The 7,996-nt window shown below is 39.6% G+C and overlaps 1 non-coding gene across 1 annotated transcript; it reads right to left on the minus strand.

Moving 5' to 3' along the window:
* Positions 1–590: 590 nt before the first annotated feature.
* LOC148580636 (small nucleolar RNA R71) lies at positions 591–694 on the minus strand. The gene has a single exon (XR_015899455.1). It is a non-coding gene; the product is annotated as a small nucleolar RNA R71 (small nucleolar RNA).
* Positions 695–7,996: the final 7,302 nt, after the last annotated feature.

A 7,996-nucleotide genomic window follows, 5' to 3' on the forward strand; every position in this document is an offset into this window, starting at 1 on the left:
CTTGTATGACAGGTAGGAGAGAAGAGATATCAACCCCTCCATATACTGAACCAGAGAGGACCCTTCATAGACTTAGAAGGGAAGCAATAGGGAAGAGAGTACTGAGAGAAGAGGAATCTGAAGGAGAATCTGAGGACAATTTTGAGGAAGCTCTAGATCTCAACATGGATAGAGAAGTTCACAACCATGAGAGAGCTGATGGAAACAATGCCATTCCCGAGAGGAGGGTTCTTAGTTCATACATAAACCCACCCTCTGGGAATTGTGGTAGCAGCATTCAGAAACCACCCATCCAGGCCAACAATTTTGAACTCAAACCACAGCTAATATCACTTGTGGAGAATCATTGTTCATTTGGTGGGAGTGCTAATGAAGATCCAAACCAACATCTCACAAAATTCCTGAGAATTTGCGACACTGTGAAGTCCAATGGAGTCCAGGAAGATACCTATAAACTGCTCTTGTTCCCATTTTCACTTAGGGACAAGGCAGCTAAGTGGCTGGAATCATTCCCAAGGGGGAGCCTAACAACCTGGGATGAGGTGGAAAGCAAGTTTCTGGCACGTTTCTACCCCCCACAAAAGGTCAATAGGCTTCGATCTGAGGTTCAGACGTTTAGACAACAAGATGGTGAAACTCTCTACGAGGCATGGGAGAGATTCAAGGATTTGACAAGGAAATGCCCACCAGACATGTTCCATGACTGGGTGCAATTGCATATTTTCTATGATGGACTTTCTTATGAATCAAGGAAGGCTGTAGACCATTCATCAGGAGGTTCATTGAACAGGAAAAAGACTGTGGAAGAAGCCATTGAAGTGATTGAGACAGTGGCTGAGAATGAGTACTACTATGCTTCAGAGAGACACAACACTAAGGGAGTCATGGAGCTGAGCCATGTTGATACAATTTTAGCCCAAAACAAGGTGTTTGCCAAGCAACTAGCAGAGCTCACCAGGAAATTAGAAACAAAGCAAGTGGCTGCAATACACACACAAGATCAAGAGGAAGTAAGCACTGAAGGAGGTGATTGGGAAGAGGCCAACTATGTGGGAAACCAACAAAGGCAATCATATGATCCACATTCCAACACTTACAACCCAGGATGGAAAAACCACCCAAACTTTGGGTGGGGAAACCAGCAAAACCAACATAACAGGTCCACATACCAAAACTCCAACCAAAGATCATACCAAGCCACACAACACACTTACTCCCAACCATCATATCATGGCCAAAATAATCAACCTACCCAACCTAATCCGAACCAACAATTTCAAGATCAATTAAACAGGATAGAAGGAATGCTGGCAAACATGGGCCAGGACATAAGTGAGTTGAAAAGCTTCAGGGATGATGTGAGATCTACCTTAAGAAACCATGGTGAAAAACTCAAGAGGATGGAGTCTCAAGTAGGAGAGCTATCTCAACAGGCCCCCAAATCAACTGCAGTGTTCCCTAGTGACACAGAAAAGAATCCTAAAGGGGAACAAAAGAGAGTGAGATGGGAAGAATGCAAGGCCATCACCATATTGAAGGAAGTCTCAGAAGAAGAAGGAATTAGACCCTCAGAACAGGAGCCAGAAATCTTGAAGGAAGGTGTGGAAGAAGCTAAGCAGGAAAGTGAAACTGAGCAAGCCAAGGAACTGCAAAAAGGCATGCTGGAAACATACCAACCAAAAGCACCATTTCCTCAGAGGTTAGGAGGAGGTGAAAAAGGGCAAACCTATTCAAGGTTTTTAGAGACATTTAAGTCTCTCTATATCAATATTCCCTTCCTTGAGATTCTCCAGCAGATGCCTACACATATCAAGTATTTAAAGGAATTGCTGAGCAAGAAAAGAGTTTTGAAGGGAGGACAAACTGTAATAATGAACAAAGAATGCAATGCCCTCATCAGGAAGGACATAGTCTCTAAGAAAACAGACCCAGGAAGTTTTCATATCCCCTGCATCATAGGGGAAACAAAAATTGACAGAGGATTCTGTGATCTAGGAGCTAGCATAAATGTGATGCCTCTGACTCTTATGAAGAGGCTACAACTGAATGAGGTAAAATCCACTGATGTAATCATACAACTGGCTGACAAAACTCAGAAGCAAGCTGAAGGGGTAGTTGAGAATGTGCTGGTGAAAGTGGGAAATTATTTCTTCCCTACAGACTTTGTCATTTTAGACATGGAGGAAAGCTACCTACACCCTATCATTCTGGGAAGGCCATTTCTAGCCACTGCTAGAGCGCTCGTAGATGTAGAACAAGGAGAGCTAATTTTGAGAATACATGATGAACAGCTCAAATTCAAGGTTTTCAAACTTGCATCTGAGCCTGAATCAGAACCTGAAAAGCCTAAGGATGATAATAGCCATCTGTGTTTGGAGGAAAACAATCCAGCAGCTGAAATTCTGAAACAGTCCGTGGAAGGCAAACAAGAATTGCAAGAGTTAAAGCCACAAGAATCAATAGAAACAGATCAGAAGGATCCTCATGGCATAAGGGTCAATGAAGAAATCCTCAAGAGAAAGGGAAGAATTGTAAAGAAATTGCCAAGAGGATGGAGAAACAAGAAAATTCCCACTGAAGGTTTCTCTCCGGGAGATAAAGTGATATCAAGTCATTATCTGCCGATTCCACCTGGCCTCAAAACCATTCCTTCCCAGCTCCCTCAAGTGTTCACAATCAGGAAAGTTCTTTCTATGGAACATTTAGAAGTCATGAAGGAATCAAATGGGAACGTTTTCATAATGAGAGGAGAAGGCATCAAGCACTACAATCCACCCTAACAAGGGACAATCGTCAAGCTAGTGACGTTAAAGAAGCGCTTCGTGGGAGGCAACCCATGTTTTAGTATCCTTACTCTTTATTGTTTTGCTTTGCATCTAATAAAGCAGGGTTTCTTATGCATGAACTTGAATCCTCAGGACAACTGTTGAAAGAGTGCACTAAACATTGCATGTAAAATACAATTGGTATCTAAGTTTGGTGTGCCTGAAGGCATCCCAAATTTTATTCAAATTGTATTCAATCTTTCATTCAAAGTGCACAACCAAACATTAAGTTTGGTGTTCCTTTTGAACACAGTTAATGAAAAGCAAGAAGTTCCTCTGGATTTAGAAATTCATGACAAGTATACCATTTGCATGTTTTAATACTTTGATTTCAATTACTTTAGGTAGTAAAATTGTTTAGGATCAAAGAGCCAAAGTGACTATGATTTGTTAGAATTATGCACATTCATTAAGGATAACCAACATGGATTTCATGTCATCAGGAGACATTACCAAACACTAAGTTTGGTGTCCAGTAATAAGTGTGCATACGTACAAAGGTCACGGCTATAAGCTCAGGAAGTCAATCATTGATTTACAATTCAAAAAAAAAAAAAAAAAAAAAACATGTACAAGTACTATTCATTATTCACATGAACGAAAAAAATGATAGCAATTTTGTTTGTTTGTGCAGGTACAAAAGGAAGGATAAGAATGGAGGAAAAAGACAAAGGGGGAGGTACGGTGCTTGGTCAAAAAGGAAGTTCACAAGTCTTTGAAACTAACACATGGGAAAAGGAAGTTCTGCATGAAAAGATAGCTACATGTACAACCTAATGCACTCAGAATACTTCCAAGAAAATGAAAAGCAATTTGTCCTTCTCCCTAATTCATATATTTACCATCAAGCCACCCTTCACAAATCACCCTAGCCGTCCATTTTTCACTTACAGGCACTATAAAGAACCACTTGGGGAACGAGTTCCACACCACCAATTCTCCTTCATGCACATTTTCTTTCATTATAGCATAACTATCTCTTGCCGAAAACAACCTCACCACACTTCCAACAACACTTCTTGCTTCACCTTGTCAACTTTAGCTTGTCACTTACTAAAACTAAAGAACCAATGGCAGCCTCATCTAGCCACAAAAGAAGAAAAGACAAGCAGCCAATGGAGGAGAATAGGGAATTCGATGCATGGAGATACAAATCAGTTTTCCATGAGATTCAAGCCGAATGGATGAGACCTAAAACGGTACTAGCTGAGGTTCCCTTTGACCTTGAAAAGGATGAGTTCCCAGGTGTTTGGGAGAAGATCAAAAAGAGGAAGTGGGAGCTCCTGACTAAGCCAATCACTAAAATCAACATCAACCTGGTGAAAGAGTTTTATGCAAATGCAGTGAGGGAGGATTCAACCGTGAAACCCACATACAAAAGCTATGTGAGAGGGGTGGAAGTTGACTTCAGCCCCAAGGCAATCATGAAAACTCTTGGCCTGAAAAACATACGTTTCAGCCAAGCAAGTTATGAAGAAAGGATGATAGGAGAACCTGACTATACAACTATTGCTGAAGACCTTTGTGCCATCAGAGCTGAATGGGTGAGAAAAACAAGAGGGGCTCCAAGAGTCTTGAGAAGGGGAGACCTAACACCTGAAGCTAAAGGGTGGTATGCAATAGTTAGGAGATCCATCCTACCCACTGCAAACTCTTCAGAAATAGTCCCTAAAAGAGCCATCTTGCTACATTGCATTATGGTGGGAGGGGAGATCAAAGTTCATAAACTCATTGCTGAACAGATACAAGAGCTTAGTGAGAAAAGTGACCCGGAATCCTGGCTCCACTTCCCTAGCACCATCATTAGACTATGCATCGATGCCCAAGTACCACTTGAAGACGAAAGACCTAATTGGCTATATCCTGGATTGGCTATAACTGCGTACAGAATGACTCTTGGCCCAACTGCTCCAAGACATACAAAAAGAAGAAATGAAGAAGGGCAACAAGCAGAAGCAGAGCAAGAAGCAGAACAAGAAGGACAAGAAGGAGAAGACAGAGAAGAAGAGCAAGAAGAGCAAGGAATTCCAGAAGGAAGACAACGAATTCACAGAGACCCCATGGATATGAGCAGAATGCAGGAAATCATAGAAGGAATGTCTCAACAATACATGAGGTCTCAGGAGAGACAAGAGGACTTTCACCTAAAAATGATGGATATGCAAAGGAACTTTGAATCAAGATTCTTAGATCTGCAAAGGGAACAGAATTTACACTTACAGGAATCCTTCAGCCACATATGCCAACACCAAGATGCCAATGTCTTGGCAATCAAGGAAGCCACCACTTTACAGAATGCAAGATACTCAGTTCAAGCTGATTACAACATCAGTTCTCAAATCAAGCTTAACTACATAGGGGAGCATCTACACAAGATGGACCCAGCATTCCCAGCTTTTGATGAGTATTTCAAAGGGAGGAAAGAAGGAGAAATAAACAAGGCAATGATCCTTGAAAAAGGAGTGGAAGAAACAATGAAAAAGGGTGGATTCTGGAAAAAGCTCATAAGAAAAGACAAAGGAAATACAAGTGATCAAAAAGAGGTAGGAAGCAAGAAGAAGCAGGATCCCAAGAATCAAGAAGAACCAAGCAATAAATGAAAGGTGGTCTCGTTCCTTATTAACCAAATGATAATTGGTGAATTGTCTTTATGAGCTTTCTTCCATTATAAGTCATTTAAGTTTTATGTGAAGTTTCTAGTATGTTGTCTGTTTAGTGCTTTGAATAAAGTGAATGCCTAGATGTTTGGATATAACTTCACCTTCTTAAACAAATGCTTGCCATGCTTGTTCTGTTTCCAAAAATAAAATAAAAGTTTGAACAAAAGTAACTTGGCTCAATTAGTGACAAATCAAGTAGAATTAAGTGGTGGTATGCATGCTAGATTGTTTAGTCAGATCACTGGAAATAGAGTGTAGAATTATCATTTTTTTTGTGTAGAAATTGAAAACTGTCTATGGATCTTAATGAATAAATGTCTTTGGCCATGAAAAAGAAAGAAAAAGAAGAAGAAAAAGCCACTGAAAAAGGGCAACCAAAAAGCAAAAAAAAATTGAGAAAATAAGCTAGGCACCAATGGTTTGAACTTCTGAGACAAATGTCTGTGGTGTTTATGTATTAAGGATATGCTTGGATGAATAGGTTCTGAGGAGTGTTTCAACACTTGGTAACTTGGGTTAACTAACCCGGGATTATCAACCAAAAGTCCATTATCAAGAGCAACCTAAATACAAAACATTTAGTCACACAAAGAGGTGCTGGACACCAATGTCTCAAGAAGAAATGTGAACTAAAATGCCTGGAGTGGATATGTGTAGTGCACTGATAAGAAAAAGAAAATGCCAAAGGCTTGTGCAACACATGACACTAAGCAAATAAGGAGCAAAGGAGCTCTAAGAAAAAGAAAAGAAAAACAAAGAAGAGAAAAGTGCCAAGGACATAAGAATAACAAGAGGCCATAGCAGTGTTTGATGGATGCAATGAAAAAGTGATAATCTTACCTGATAAGAATGAAAAAGTGATGCTGCAACTTTCTGCATAAAACCCTTCTGATGAAATGCTTGCTAATATAGCCAATGTAATTGCTTTCTGTTTCATACTTTCTTCTCAAATAACTAAGGACTTGCTTAGGGACAAGCAAGTATTAAGTTTGGTGTTGTGATGCCAAGGCATCTTAGGCTAGTTTCACTAGCATTTTTCTGTTAGTTTTAGTTGTTTTATGCATTTTCTTGAGCTTAAAGTAACCAAGAAGGGTTAAATGAATAACAAAGCAATGAACCATCCAAAGAGTATGATTTTGATGCAAATTCCATGAGTTTTTAGTTATATTACTTGAATGCTATGAATGGAAGATTTCTCATGAAATTTTGCAAGACTTTGATGCAATTGTTTGGATGATTGCAGGGAAGAAGAGGCTAGGCAATGAAGCAACAAAATCAATAAAGGAAGCTTGAATATCACATGTGGAGTTTAAGTTCCAGTTTAAGCTTAAACTGGAACTTAAACTACCAAACCATATAATGCTGGAAATGGCGTTTAAGTTCCAGTTTAAGCCTAAACTGGAGCTTAAACGCCAGAATCATGAAGGATAAGAAATGCTGGAACTGGCGTTTAACCTCCAGTTTAACCTTAAACTGGAAGTTAAACGCCAGAATGAGAATTTCACCAAGGGAGCATTTCCACGATTAAGCTCCAGTTTAACCTTAAACTGGAGGTTAAACGCCAGAAGTAAGAAAGGCACCAGGAGCATTTCCACGTTTAAGCTCCAGTTTAACCTTAAACTGGAGCTTAAACGTGTTCGACTATTTTTCCTCCTCCAGGGTTACTTCCTTCATTTCCACGTTTAAGCTTCAGTTTAACCTTAAACTGAAGCTTAAACGTGTTCGACCCAATTGCTCCTCCAGGGTTGCTTCCTTCATTTCCACGTTTAAGCTTCAGTTTAGCCTTAAACTGAAGCTTAAACGTGTTCGACCCAATTGCTCCTCCATGGTTGCTTTCTTCAATTCCACGTTTAAGCTTCAGTTTAAGCCTAAACTGAAGCTTAAACGTGTTCGACTTTTCACACTCCTGGGTTGCTTTCTTCCATTTCCACGTTTAAGTTTTAGTTTAACCTTAAACTGAAACTTAAACTTCAACTTAAACGCCACTTTTTGAAAGAGGTTTCTGGGCCAAATATCTTGAAGTTTAAGTTAGCATTTGAGCACAAACATTAACTTAAACGTATTATGGTATGAAACCCAATTGAATATCATGGTTTATGGGATTGGGCCTGAAGGATTGATGAGTCTGGAGCTTTAATTTGTTGAGTTTTATGTCATTACTTGTTTATCACTAAGTCTGCTCAATGAATGTTACAGAATTGGATCACAGCCTCATCAGGATTATGGACCATAAACCCAAAGCAAAAGGAAATCAGGGAAAGGCCTCAAAGCCCAAGAAACACAACAGAAGCTCAATTTAGAAAGTGTATAAATAGGATAGAATTTAAGTTAGTTAGGATCATCGGGAGAGAACGGGAGATTATTTTCTTTTAGTTTTGTAATTGAATTCAGAGCTATGACTCACTAAACCCCTTTCATTGGGTTAGGGAGCTCTATTGTAATTCAATGAATCAATAATAGTTTTATCTTCTTCTTCAATCTTTTCTCTTGAATTTTGTTAGAAAGCTTCTC

Source organism: Arachis ipaensis, chromosome B10 (assembly GCF_059453495.1).
Source record: "Arachis ipaensis isolate K30076 ecotype BB chromosome B10, ASM5945349v1, whole genome shotgun sequence".
NCBI lineage: Eukaryota > Viridiplantae > Streptophyta > Magnoliopsida > Fabales > Fabaceae > Arachis > Arachis ipaensis.